Source organism: Pristiophorus japonicus, chromosome 11, assembly GCF_044704955.1.
Source record: "Pristiophorus japonicus isolate sPriJap1 chromosome 11, sPriJap1.hap1, whole genome shotgun sequence".
NCBI classification, from domain to species: domain Eukaryota; kingdom Metazoa; phylum Chordata; class Chondrichthyes; family Pristiophoridae; genus Pristiophorus; species Pristiophorus japonicus.
The window spans coordinates 79,959,666-79,972,184 of NC_091987.1; the positions used below are offsets into that span (position 1 = coordinate 79,959,666).

Here is a 12,519-nt window from a genome sequence, read left to right on the forward strand (position 1 = left end):
ATCGTCTCTGTACCCCTTCCAAAGCCAGTATACCCTTCCTTAAGTAAGGTGACCAAAACTGCACGCAGTACTCCAGGTGCGGCCTCACCAATACCCTATACAGTTGCAGCAGGACCTCCATGCTTTTGTACTCCATCCCTCTCGCAATGAAGGCCAACATTCCATTCGCCTTTCTGATTACCTGCTTCACCTGCAAACTATCCTTCTGTGTTTCATGCACAAGGAGTGCATGGGGGTATAGCTCAGTGGTAGAGCATTTGACTGTAGATCAAGAGGTCCCGAGTTCAAATCCAGATGTACCCCTCAGAATCATTCATGTTGCACAGCTAATCATTCTGTGCTCCTCAGTGACCATAAGCACTATTCACCACAAGTGAATCCTTGTGGTGATGAAGGTCGATTGGATTTTCCAAAAAGAGTTTCATGCACAAGGACTAATTGTGGAGCAGTGGAGGTGTGTCCTATTCAATTGGAGCCCTGCTGCTGTGAGAGGAGCAGCTACCAACTTTTGCTCTTGCCTGGAGAGCCCTGAGACCAGCCCAGGAAGAGAAGGAAGGAAGGGGCTTCACCACCAACTTTCACCCAGAGGGAGAGGAGGAAAAAGCAGAAAACTTACAACTTTTTACCATTTCTACAAAGAGTTGGAGAGAGGGGGAAAGACCAAAACAACATCCAGTGTGGAAGGAGGGAGACTCTACCATTTCGACAGGTGGGTGTATTGGTGCAGTCCCAAAAAGACTTTGTTGTATCGGTGGGGGGAGGAAAGAAGACCACTGAGGGCCGGAACATCGCGGGGGGTGTGTGTGTGTGGAAGTGTGTGTGGGGGCCTTGCTTACAACTAGGCCCCACACACAACTGAACCCCGCCCCCCCCAATTGCCTAGCCTGGGGTAGCTGGAGCTACCAGGCTGAAGATTTCTTTTCTTTAAATACCCATTTTTAACATCGTTAGGAGTGTGTGCCTGGTGGCTCTAGCTGCCCCAGGTGAAGACATCTTCTCCCCTCACCTGAAGACCACCCCAAAGACTATTTTTGTGTTTTGCCATCTGGGGATTGCACCCACCCACAGCTGCGAGGGGAGACCTGCCCTCGCAGTTCCCCCCCCTTCCCACCCCCCTCTCTCTTTCTCTGTTATTCTCTGTTTCTCCCCTCTCTCTCTGAGAGCCCTTTTCCTCCCAAATTAATTTAAAAAAAAACAATTGAGACAACTGAGCAAAGGGAGCAAGGCCCCTCCCCAATTGCCAACTAGGGGAGAGGTGTGCCTCGTTAAGGGCTCCTCTGCTCAGTCTTTAGACAAGAGGCCAATTAAGAACATTAATGCCTGTGACTTTGGGGTGGGTGTAGCCCTTAAAGGGACCCGTGATGGCGACCCCATCCACGCCGGTGGCAGGGCCAGCAAGGACATATGCGCAGGTGGCAACCGCTTCCACGGCACCTCCTGCGCCACCTGCTGCCCTGCCACCTTTTCGAATTATTACAAAAAACACGGGGTCAAGAGCTACACTCACCCCACAATGACCATCGAGGAGTGCGTGCGGGTGATGGCTGGGGTAGTCGGCCCCTCGGCCATTGTCGCAGCCTCCAAGATGTCTGGAAAGGCCGTGTTCTTCCTGGGGTCGGAGTGGGCGGTGTCCCTGGCCCTCGATAAGGGGCTCACGGTGGGCGGGACGTTCCTGCCGGTGGACCCTCTCGAGGCCACCGCGCAGAGGGTCATCGTTTCAAACGTCCCGCCCTTTGTTCCCGCTGAGCTCCTCCTCCCTCACCTACAACAACTGGGGGAGGTAAGGTCGGGGATCAACCCCATACCGCTCGGCCTCAGGGAGAGCAGCCTGCGCCACGTGTTCTCCTTCCGCCGCCAGCTCTTTGTCCGGCTGGCGCGGGAGGAGACGACGGAGGGAAATTTCAATGTGGTGACGAGGGGACTGCCTACCGCGTCTTCTGGACGTCGGACGGCGTGCGGTGCCATGCCTGTAGGGAGGTGGGGCATGTTCGTAAGAACTGCCCCGCATCCAAGGCCGCCAAACCACCGAGGGCGGCCAAGGCTGGCGCCACCGCCACCACTCCCCCTAGTTGCGTCCGCGTGCCGGGAGCCGTAGGTGCGCGGGCATCGTCGGGGGCCTTTGTTTTCACGGCCTCCGGCGGGGGGGAGGGAGAGCGTCCGATCGAAAAGAAGGCGCGGAAGAAGACGAGACATCTAGAGGCGGGTCCCCTCAGTGCGCCAGAAAGTTTGACCACCGCGCTCAGCCCAACCCAGTCACCGGCGAGGTCTCCCTGCCTCAGCGCACCTCCAGCAACAAAAGGAGGCGCCGCTCCGTTGAGGCGGAGGGGGAGCAACATCCCTCCGCGGAGGAGTCGGTGCCCGCCGCGTGTCCCGCGTCCCCCACCAGCGCCCCCAAGCAGCGCCGTAGGCGGGAGGAGTCTGTCCCCGGGGAGGGTGAGACAGTCGAGGCGGCCCATCCTCTGCCTCCCGGGGATGGCGTGGAAGATCTGCCTGTCGTGGGGGCCGTGGGGACCGCGGAGGAATGCATTGCCGCCGGGCCGGGCATCCCGGGGACTGAGGCGGGCGGGGCCGAAAAGGCCGAACCTGAGCCCGCCCAGCCAATACCCAACTTCCCCCGGGAGTCACTCGACCCGGCAGGAAATGAAATTAATAATTTTAATAATACTGTACATGCTGGGCCGGGGGGTGGCAGCGGGGAGGGGGAGGAACACCCACCCTCGCCCCTCACTTTGGAGCTGGAGCACTTGGGGAGCCTGGGGATTTCCTATGGCCGGGTCTTTCCTTGTTCCCCGGTTCCTGGGGCGGAGGGGGAACCCCTTCCGCTGTCATTTCCCGACCCAGCACCATTTTTAAAAGAGCCCAGTGGGGACTCCTCTGCCGACGATCCTGGGGGTGGGATCGGGGCAGAGCCAGGGCCGGTTGGAGCGGCCGGGTCATTTGCCGTACCTTGTGCGGTCGATGGGCCGGCTGCTGGCGGCCACCTCCCGGAGGAGGACGGGGACTCGGTGGGGGACGCGGGAGAAAATCTAGAGACCACCGCCAGCGAGGCGGTGGATCTGCTCGCGGCCGCCGCCGAGACCATCCTCATTCCTGCAAAGGAACTCCGGGACTTTTTGGCCCAGAGCCGGGGTCGCTGCAACCAAGCCCGACTGGCCCTGGAAAAATGGTCCGAGCCAGAGCTGATCAAGGGTCCGTCCGCGCCGCCGTTAAAACCTTGGCCGCGGGCGGGCCCTTGACAAAGGAGCAACACCTTGAGCTGCGCGAGCTCGAGGGACTCCTCGCTGGGCTGCGGAGGGAGCGGAGTTCAACAAAAGACTCCGCTCCCTCCCCCACAATAGGTTAAGGTAGAGGTTGCACTATGCTTTTGCCATGAAGATAACCATAGCCAGCCTCAACATCAACGGCGGCAGAGGGGCACGCCGTAGATTTGACAATTTTTCGCTCCTGCGGGAGGGGAAATATGCGGTGTGCTTCCTGCAAGAAACCCACACCGTTCCGGGAGACGAAGCCACGTGGCTCCTGGAATGGCAAGGAGAGGTCCGCATGAGCCACCTCACTGCCATTTCTAGTGGGGTGGCCATCTTGCTGGGCCCGCATTTTCAGCCGGAGATCTTGGGGGTCGAGGAGCCCGTGCCAGGCCGCTTGCTGCACGTAACGGTTCGCCTGGGGGACGTGCCGCTCCATCTCGTGAACGTGTACGCCCCTCAGCCCGGCCCGCAGCAAACGCGCTTCTTTGAAGAGGTGTCCGCTCTTCTTGGCTCCGTCGACGTCGGCGACTGCATTGTCCTCGGGGGGGATTTTAACTGCACCCTCGAGGCGAGGGACCGCTCCGGTGCCCCACAGTGCATGACGGCGATGGAGAAGTTGAGGGACCTGGTCGGGTCCTTCGACTTGGTGGACGTCTGGCGAAATCTCCACCCCGACTCCAGCGCCTTTACTTGGGTGAGGCCTGGAGTAGGATGGTCTAGAGTCGACCGCCTTTACGTGTCTTGGGCGTACGTTTCCTGCGTCCCGGCGGCCTCCATGCGGCCGGTGCCGTGTTCGGACCACCACCTGGTGTGGGCGGAGCTCGCTTCGCTCCGCGCGAGGACGGGGTCCGCGTACTGGCACTTTAACAACCGGCTGCTGGAGGATGTGCGGTTCCAGGACTCGTTCCGTCGATTCTGGTCCGACTGGAGAAGGAAGCAGGGGGGCTTCCCCTCCTTGAGGCTATGGTGGGACGTGGGCAAGGCTCACGTCCGCGTCTTCTGTCAAGAGTATGCGAGGGGGTCGACCAAGAGGCGGGCGGCCAGAGTCGGGCGCCTAGAAAAAGAGGTGCTCGACCTGGAAGCCCGTCTCGGTCAAGTCGTCCAGGACCCGGCCCTGCGGACGGTGTACGAAGCGAAGAAGGCCGCGCTGAAGGACCTGCAGCTCGTTGGGTCCCGAGGCGCGTTCGTGAGGTCGCGGATCCGGTTCCTGCGGGATCTGGACCGCGGCTCCCCCTTCTTCTACTTGCTGGAAAAAAGGCAGAGTGTCCGTAAGCAGCTCTTGACGCTGCTGGCCGACGACGGCTCTCTCGTCTCGGATCCGGAGGGCGTCAACAACAGGGCCCGTGAATATTACGGGGCTCTGTTCTCTCCGGATCCGTCCAGCGAGGAAGCGCGTAGAGTTTTGTGGGAGGACCTGCCGAAGGTCAGCCCGGAGGGCGGCGAAAATTTGGAAGCTCCGCTAAGCCTGGCGGAGCTGACCGGTGCCCTCGCCCGGCTCTCGAGGGGAAAATCCCCGGGGCTGGACGGGCTGACCGTGGAGTTCCACAGGGCGTTCTGGGACGTCCTGGGGGGCGACTACGCGCGGGTCCTGGGGGAAAGTCTGGCGACCGGGGAGATGCCCCTCTCTTGGCGCAGGGCAGTCATCGTCCTGCTGCCTAAGAAGGGCGATCTCCGCCTCCTTAAGAACTGGCGCCCGGTCTCCCTCCTCAGCACGGACTACAAAATCTTCGCCAGGGCGATGTCTGCTCGCCTTGGTGCCGTGCTGGTCACATGATCCACCCCGACCAGTCCTACACGGTCCCGGGCCGGACAATCCACGATAACATCCATCTGGTCCGGGACCTCATCGATTGTTCCCAGGAGGCTGGTCTGTCGGTCGCCTTCCTATCCCTCGACCAAGAGAAGGCGTTCGACAGGGTGGATCACGACTATCTGCTCGGAACTCTGCGCACTTTCGGGTTCGGGACGCATTTTGTCGCCCGGATCCGACTTTTGTACGCCGCCGCGGAGTGTCTGATTAAGGTTAACGGGTCCTTGACGGCGCCCCTTCGCTTTAGGAGAGGGGTGCGCCAGGGATGCCCCATGTCCGGCCAGTTATACGCCGTTTGCGTGGAGCCTTTCCTGCGCCTCTTGCGGACGAGGTTGACGGGACTGGCTCTGCAAGGGCCAGGCGTGGAGGTCGTCCTCTCGGCTTACGCCGATGACGTGCTCCTCGCGGTAGAGGATCCCGCTGACCTGCAGAGGATGCGTGAGTGCCAGGAGATTTACTCGGCCGCATCCTCCGCCAGGATCAACTGGGAGAAATGTTCCGGACTCCTGGTGGGTCAGTGGCGGGTGGACTCCCTGCCGGAGGAGCTCAGGCCTTTTGCCTGGAGCACGACCCATCTCCTCTATCTGGGAGTCTACCTTAGCCCCGACGAGGGAGCCTGGCCGGCGAACTGGCAGGAGCTGGAGGCCAAGGTCGCCGCTCGCCTAGGGCGCTGGACAGGACTGCTCCGAGTGCTGTCCTACAGGGGTCGAGCGCTAGTCATAAACCAGCTGGTGGCCGCAATGTTGTGGTACCGGCTGGTCACTTTGACCCCTCCCCCTGCGTTTGTCGCCAAGATACAGAAGAAGCTGGTGGACTTCTTCTGGAACAACAGGAAGCACTGGGTCTCTGCTGCGGTCTTGAGTCTCCCGCTTGAGGAGGGCGGTCAGTCGTTGGTGTGCGTCAGCGCCCAGCTCGCGACTTTCCGTCTTCAGACCCTGCAGAGATACCTTTACGTCGAGCCCCCTCCTAGGTGGTGTGCTCTGGCGAGGTATTTCTTCCGCCAGCAGCGCGACCTCAATTATGACACGCAGCTCCTGTTTGTGAACTTGGGGGGTGCCAGGACCGCCCTCCGGGAGCTGCCTGTCTTTTACAGGGAACTCATCAGGGTCTGGAACAAAGTCTCCACCAAGCGCAGCTCTCCGCCGGCTGGAGTGGCGGCCGTCCTGCAGGAGCCGCTGCTCGGGAATCCGTACCTCCACGAGCGAGGTTTCATGTGGCGGTCGGAAGAGAGGGCTGTGGCTTGTGAGGTGACCAGGGTCAGGGACCTGCTCGATGGCGGAGGAGCGGGCTGGTTGGCGCCAGACACGCTGGCGCGGCGCCTAAATTCTGCCAACGTCCGCCACGCGGCCGATGCCATCGAGTCGCTAAAAACAGCTCTGGGCCCTGACTCTGTTAGGTGCATCGAGGAGGCTCAAGCACGTGGGGAGATCCCGTCCGAACTGACCCCCGTCCGGACGGAATTCCTCATCGGCGCCAAACCCCGGAACCTCCCTCGGGGGCCGGCGCCTCACAACTTGAGCCGCCTCGGGGAAATCCCCTCCGTGCCTTTCAGTTCCGCGCGGAGGGGTTTCCTGTACGGGCTGCTCCTGCACACTCTCAACTTTGCCATCCTCGCCGGCCGTCCGGACACGCCATGGCGTACCATCCTGCCGTCCGGAGGAGGCGGGGGTCCCCGATGGAGGGCACTCTACGCAGGGGTCCTCCCACTATTCATCGGGGACTTGGCCTGGAGGGTAGTGCACGGAGCAGTGCCGTGCAATAAATTTTTAAGCCGGTTCACGGACTCCCAGGCCGCCTGCAATTTCTGCGGTCTGGAAGAGTCCGTGTTCTATGTTTTTATTGAGTGCACGAGGTTGCAGCCCCTGTTCCATTATTTGAAGGGGCTGCTCCTGAAATTCTGGCTGCACTTCAGTCCCACTCTCCTGATCTTTGGGCACCCTGTGCGGAGGGGAGCGGGTAGGTCCGAAGGCCTCCTCGTAGGACTGCTCCTGGGCACGGCCAAGGGTGCCATCAGCCGGTCCAGGCAGCGGGCGGTCGAGGGGGTCGTTCAACCTGACTGCCTGCCCCTCTTCCGCTCTTACATCCAGTCCAGGGTGTCCTTGAAGATGGAGCACGCGGTGTCCACCGGTACGCTCGCGGCCTTCCGCGAGAGGTGGGCACCGGAGGGACTGGAGTGCATCATCACGCCCGGCAACCAAATTTTAATTTGATTTTACGTTTTAAAGTTTAACTTGTTTTAATTGCCGGTGCTTTTAGTGTCCCCCTTCCCTTTTATAGGGGGCACTGGGGAAAAATTGTGATTTTAGTGCCCAAAAAAAAACCAAAAAAAAAGAAAATCACAAAAAAAAACAAAAAAGGAAAAAAAAAGGGCCTTGTAAATGTTTGGTGTGTCACCCAGGTAGGGTGGCACGGTTTAATGTCTTTTGTTTTTGCAGATAAACTCCAAAAAGAGTTTCATGCACAAGGACCAATTGTGGAGCAGTGGAGGCGTGTCCTATTCAATTGGAGCCCTGCTGCTGTGAGAGGAGCAGCTACCAACTTTTGCTCTTGCCTGGAGAGCCCTGAGACCAGCCCAGGAAGAGAAGGAAGGAAGGGGCTTCACCACCAACTTTCACCCAGAGGGAGAGGAGGAAAAAGCAGAAAACTTACAACTTTTTACCATTTCTACAAAGAGTTGGAGAGAGGGGGAAAGACCAAAACAACATCCAGTGTGGAAGGAGGGAGACTCTACCATTTCGACAGGTGGGTGTATTGGTGCAGTCCCAAAAAGACTTTGTTGTATCGGTGGGGGGAGGAAAGAAGACCACTGAGGGCCGGAACATCGCGGGGGGTGTGTGTGTGTGGAAGAGTGTGTGGGGGCCTTGCTTACAACTAGGCCCCACACACAACTGAACCCCCCCCCCCCAATTGCCTAGCCTGGGGTAGCTGGAGCTACCAGGCTGAAGATTTCTTTTCTTTAAATACCCATTTTTAACATCGTTAGGAGTGTGTGCCTGGTGGCTCTAGCTGCCCCAGGTGAAGACATCTTCTCCCCTCACCTGAAGACCACCCCAAAGACTATTTTTGTGTTTTGCCATCTGGGGATTGCACCCACCCACAGCTGCGAGGGGAGACCTGCCCTCGCAGTTCCCCCCGCTTCCCACCCCCCTCTCTCTTTCTCTGTTATTCTCTGTTTCTCCCCTCTCTCTCTGGGAGCCCTTTTCCTCCCAAATTAATTTAAAAAAAACAATTGAGACAACTGAGCAGAGGGAGCAAGGCCCCTCCCCAATTGCCAACTAGGGGAGAGGTGTGCCTCGTTAAGGGCTCCTCTGCTCAGTCTTTAGACAAGAGGCCAATTAAGACCATTAAGGCCTGTGACTTTGGGGTGGGTGCGGCCCTTAAAGGGACCCCGTGATGGCGACCCCATCCACGCCGGTGGCAGGGCCAGCGAGGACATATGCGCAGGTGGCAACCGCTTCCACGGCACCTCCTGCGCCACCCGCTGCCCTGCCACCTTTTCGAATTATTACAAAAAAACACGGGGTCAAGAGCTACACTCACCCCACAATGACCATCGAGGAGTGCGTGCGGGCGATGGCTGGGGTAGTCGGCCCCTCGGCCATTGTCGCAGCCTCCAAGATGTCTGGAAAGGCCGTGTTCTTCCTGGGGTCGGAGTGGGCGGTGTCGCTGGCCCTCGATAAGGGGCTCACGGTGGGCGGGACGTTCCTGCCGGTGGACCCTCTCGAGGCCACCGCACAGAGGGTCATCGTTTCAAACGTCCCGCCCTTTGTTCCCGCTGAGCTCCTCCTCCCTCACCTACAACAACTGGGGGAGGTAAGGTTGGGGATCAACCCCATACCGCTCGGCCTCAGGGAGAACAGTCTGCGCCACGTGTTCTCCTTCCGCCGCCAGCTCTTTGTCCGGCTGGCGCGGGAGGAGACGACGGAGGGAAATTTTAATGTGGTGCACGAGGGGACTGCCTACTGCGTCTTCTGGACGTCGGACGGCGTGCGGTGCCATGCCTGTAGGGAGGTGGGGCATGTTCGTAAGAACTGCTCCGCCTCCAAGTCCGCCAAACCACCGAGGGCGGCCAAGGCTGGCGCCGCCGCCACCCCTCCCCCTAGTTGCGTCCGTGTGCGGGGAGCCGTAGGTGCGCGGGCATCGTCGGGGGCCTTTGTTTTCACGGCCTCCGGCGGGGGGGAGGGAGAGCGTCCTATCGAAAAGAAGGCACGGAAGAAGACGAGACATCTAGAGGCGGGTCCCCCCGGTGCGCCGGAAAGTTTGACCACCGCGCTCAGCCCAACCCAGTCACCGGCGAGCGCGGGGTGCCCTGAGCCCGTGCCCGAGCCCTTGAACAACACCGCAGAGGGGCCCGGGCGCGGGCAAGAAAAGGAAAAGGGGGGGGCGGAGCGGGAGGCCTCGGCAGACATGGAGGTCTCCCTGCCTCAGCGCACCTCCAGCAACAAAAGGAGGCACCGCTCCGTTGAGGCGGAGGGGGGGAGGAGTTGGTGCCCGCCGCGTGTCCCGCGTCCCCCACCAGCGCCCCCAAGCAGCGCCGTAGGCGGGAGAAGTCTGTCCCCGGGGAGGGTGAGACAGTCGAGGCGGCCCAGCCTCTGCCTCCCGGGGATAGCGTGGAAGATCTGCCTGTTGTGGGGGGCGTGGGGACCGCGGAGGAATGCATTGCCGCCAGGCCGGGCGTCCCGGGGACTGACCGGGCGGGGCCGAAAAGGCCGAACCTGAGCCCGCCCAGCTATTATCCAACTTCCCCTGGGAGTCGCTCGACCCGGCAGAAAGTGAAATTAATAATTTTAATAATACTGTACATGCTGGGCCGGGGGGTGGCAGCGGGGAGGGGGAGGAACACCCACCCTCGCCCCTCGCTTTGGAGCTGGAGCACTTGGGGAGCCTGGGGATTTCCTATGGCCGGGTCTCTCCTTGTTCCCCGGTTCCTGGGGCGGAGGGGGAACCCCTTCCGCTGTCATTTCCCGACCCAGCACCATTTTTAAAAGAGCCCAGTGGGGACTCCTCTGCCGACGATCCTGGGGGTGGGATCGGGGCAGAGCCAGGGCCGGTTGGAGCGGTTTAATGTTTATGTTTTGCAGGTAGACTCTAAAAGAGTTTCATGCACAAGGACCTCCAGGTCCCTCTGCACCTCAGCATGTTGTAATTTCTCCCCATTCAAATAATATTCCCTTTTACTGTTTTTTTTCCCAAGGTGGATGACCTCACACTTTCCGACATTGTATTCCATCTGCCAAACCTTAGCTCATTTGCTTAACCTATCCAAATTTCTTTGCAGCCTCTCTGTGTCCTCTACACAACCCGCTTTCTCACTAATCTTTGTGTCATCTGCAAACTTTGTTCCACTACACTCTGTCCCCTCTTCCAGGTCATCTTTGTATATTGTAAACAGTTGTGGTACCAGCACTGATCCCTGTGGCACACCACTAACCACCGATTTCCAACCCGAAAAGGACCCATTTATCCCGACTCTCTGCTTTCTGTTCGCCAGCCAATTCTCGATCCATGCTAATACATTTGCTCTGACTCCGCGTACCTCTATCTTCTGCAGTAACCTTTTGTGTGGCACCTTATCGAATGCCTTTTGGAAATCTAAATGCACCACATCCATCGGTACACCTCTATCCACCATGCTCGTTATATCCTCAAAGAATTCCAGTAAATTAGTTAAACATGATTTCCCCTTCATGAATCCATGCTGCGTCTGCTTGATTGCACTATTCCTATCTAGATGTCCCGCTATTTCTTCCTTAATGATAGTTTCAAGCATTTTCCCCACTGCAGATGTTAAACTAATCGGCCTATAGTTATCTGCCTTTTGTCTGCCCCCTTTTTTAAACAGAGGCGTTACATTAGCTGCTTTCCAATCCGCTGGTACCTACCTCCCCAGAGTCCAGAGAACTTTGGTAGATTATAACGAATGCATCTGCTATAACTTCCGCCATCTCTCTTAATACCCTAGGATGCATTTCATCAGGACCAGGGGACTTGTCTACCTTGAGTCCCATTAGCCTGTCCAGCACTACCCCACTAGTGATAGTGATTATCTCAAGGTCGTCCCTTCCCACATTCCTGTGACCAGCAATTTTTGGCATGGTTTTTGTGTCTTCCACTGTGAAGACTGAAGGAAAATAATTGTTTAAGGTCTCTGCCATTTCCACATTTCCCATTATTAAATCCCCCTTCTCATCTTCTGAGGGACCAACATTTATTTTTGACACTCTTTTCCGTTTTATTTATCTGTAAAAGCTTTTACTATCTGTTTTTATGTTTTGCGCAAAGTTTACTTTCGTAATCTATCTTTCCTTTCTTTATTGCTTTCTTAGTCATTCTTTGCTGTTGTTTAAAATTTTCCCAATCTTCTAGTTTCCCACTAACCTTGGCCACCTTATATGCATTGGTCTTTAATTTGATACTCTCCTTTATTTCCTTGGTTATCCACGGCTGGTTATCCCTTCTCTTATCGCCCTTCTTTTTCATTGGAATATATTTTTGTTGCGCACTATGAAAGAGCTCCTTAAAAGTGCTCCACTGTTCCTCAATTGTGCCACCGTTTAGTCTGTGTTTCCAGTCTACTTTAGCCAACTCTGCCCTCATCCCACTGTAGTCCCCTTTGTTTAAGCATAGTACGCTCGTTTCTGACGCAACTTCCTCACCCTCAATCTGTATTACAAATTCAACCATACTGTGATCACTCATTCCGAGAGGATCTTTTACTAGGAGATCGTTTATTATTCCTGTCTCATTACACAGGACCAGATCTAAGATAGCTTGCTCCCTTGTAGGTTCTATAACATACTGTTCTAAGAAACAATCCCGTATGCATTCTATGAATTCCTCCTCAAGGCTACCCTGTGCGATTTGAGTTGATCAATCGATATGTAAGTTAAAATCCCCCATGACTACTGCCATTCCTTTTTCATGTGCCTCCATTATTCCCTTGATTATTGCCCGCCCCACCATGAAGTTATTATTTGGAGGCCTATAAACTACGCCCACCAGTGACTTTTTCCCCTTACTATCTCTAATCTCCACCCACAATGATTCAACATTTTGTTCATTAGAGCCAATATCGTCTCTCACAACTGCCCTGATATCATCCTTTATTAACAGAGCTACCCCACCTCCTTTCCCTTCTTGTCTATCTTTCCGAATTGTCAGATACCCCTGTATGTTTAATTCCCAGTCTTGGCTACCCTGCAACCACGTTTCGGTAATGGCCACCAAATCATACCCATTTGTAATGATTTGTGCCGTCAACTCATTTACTTTATTTCGAATGTTGCGTGCATTTATGTAGAGTGTTTTAATCCTAGTTTTTAAACCATGATTTTTAGTTTTGACCCCTCCTGCAGCCCCTTTATATTCAGTGGCCCTTTTTGTTCTTTGCCTTGGGTTTCTCTGTCCTCCACTTTTATTCATCTCCTTTCTGTCTTTTGCTTTTGTTTCCTTTTTGTTTCC

At 56.8% G+C, this 12,519-nt stretch overlaps 1 non-coding gene across 1 annotated transcript; it reads left to right on the forward strand.

Annotated features, from left to right (window-relative positions):
- Nucleotides 1-231: 231 nt before the first annotated feature.
- Nucleotides 232-306, forward strand: trnay-gua (transfer RNA tyrosine (anticodon GUA)). Its single transcript has one exon. It is a non-coding gene; the product is annotated as a tRNA-Tyr (tRNA).
- Nucleotides 307-12,519: the final 12,213 nt, after the last annotated feature.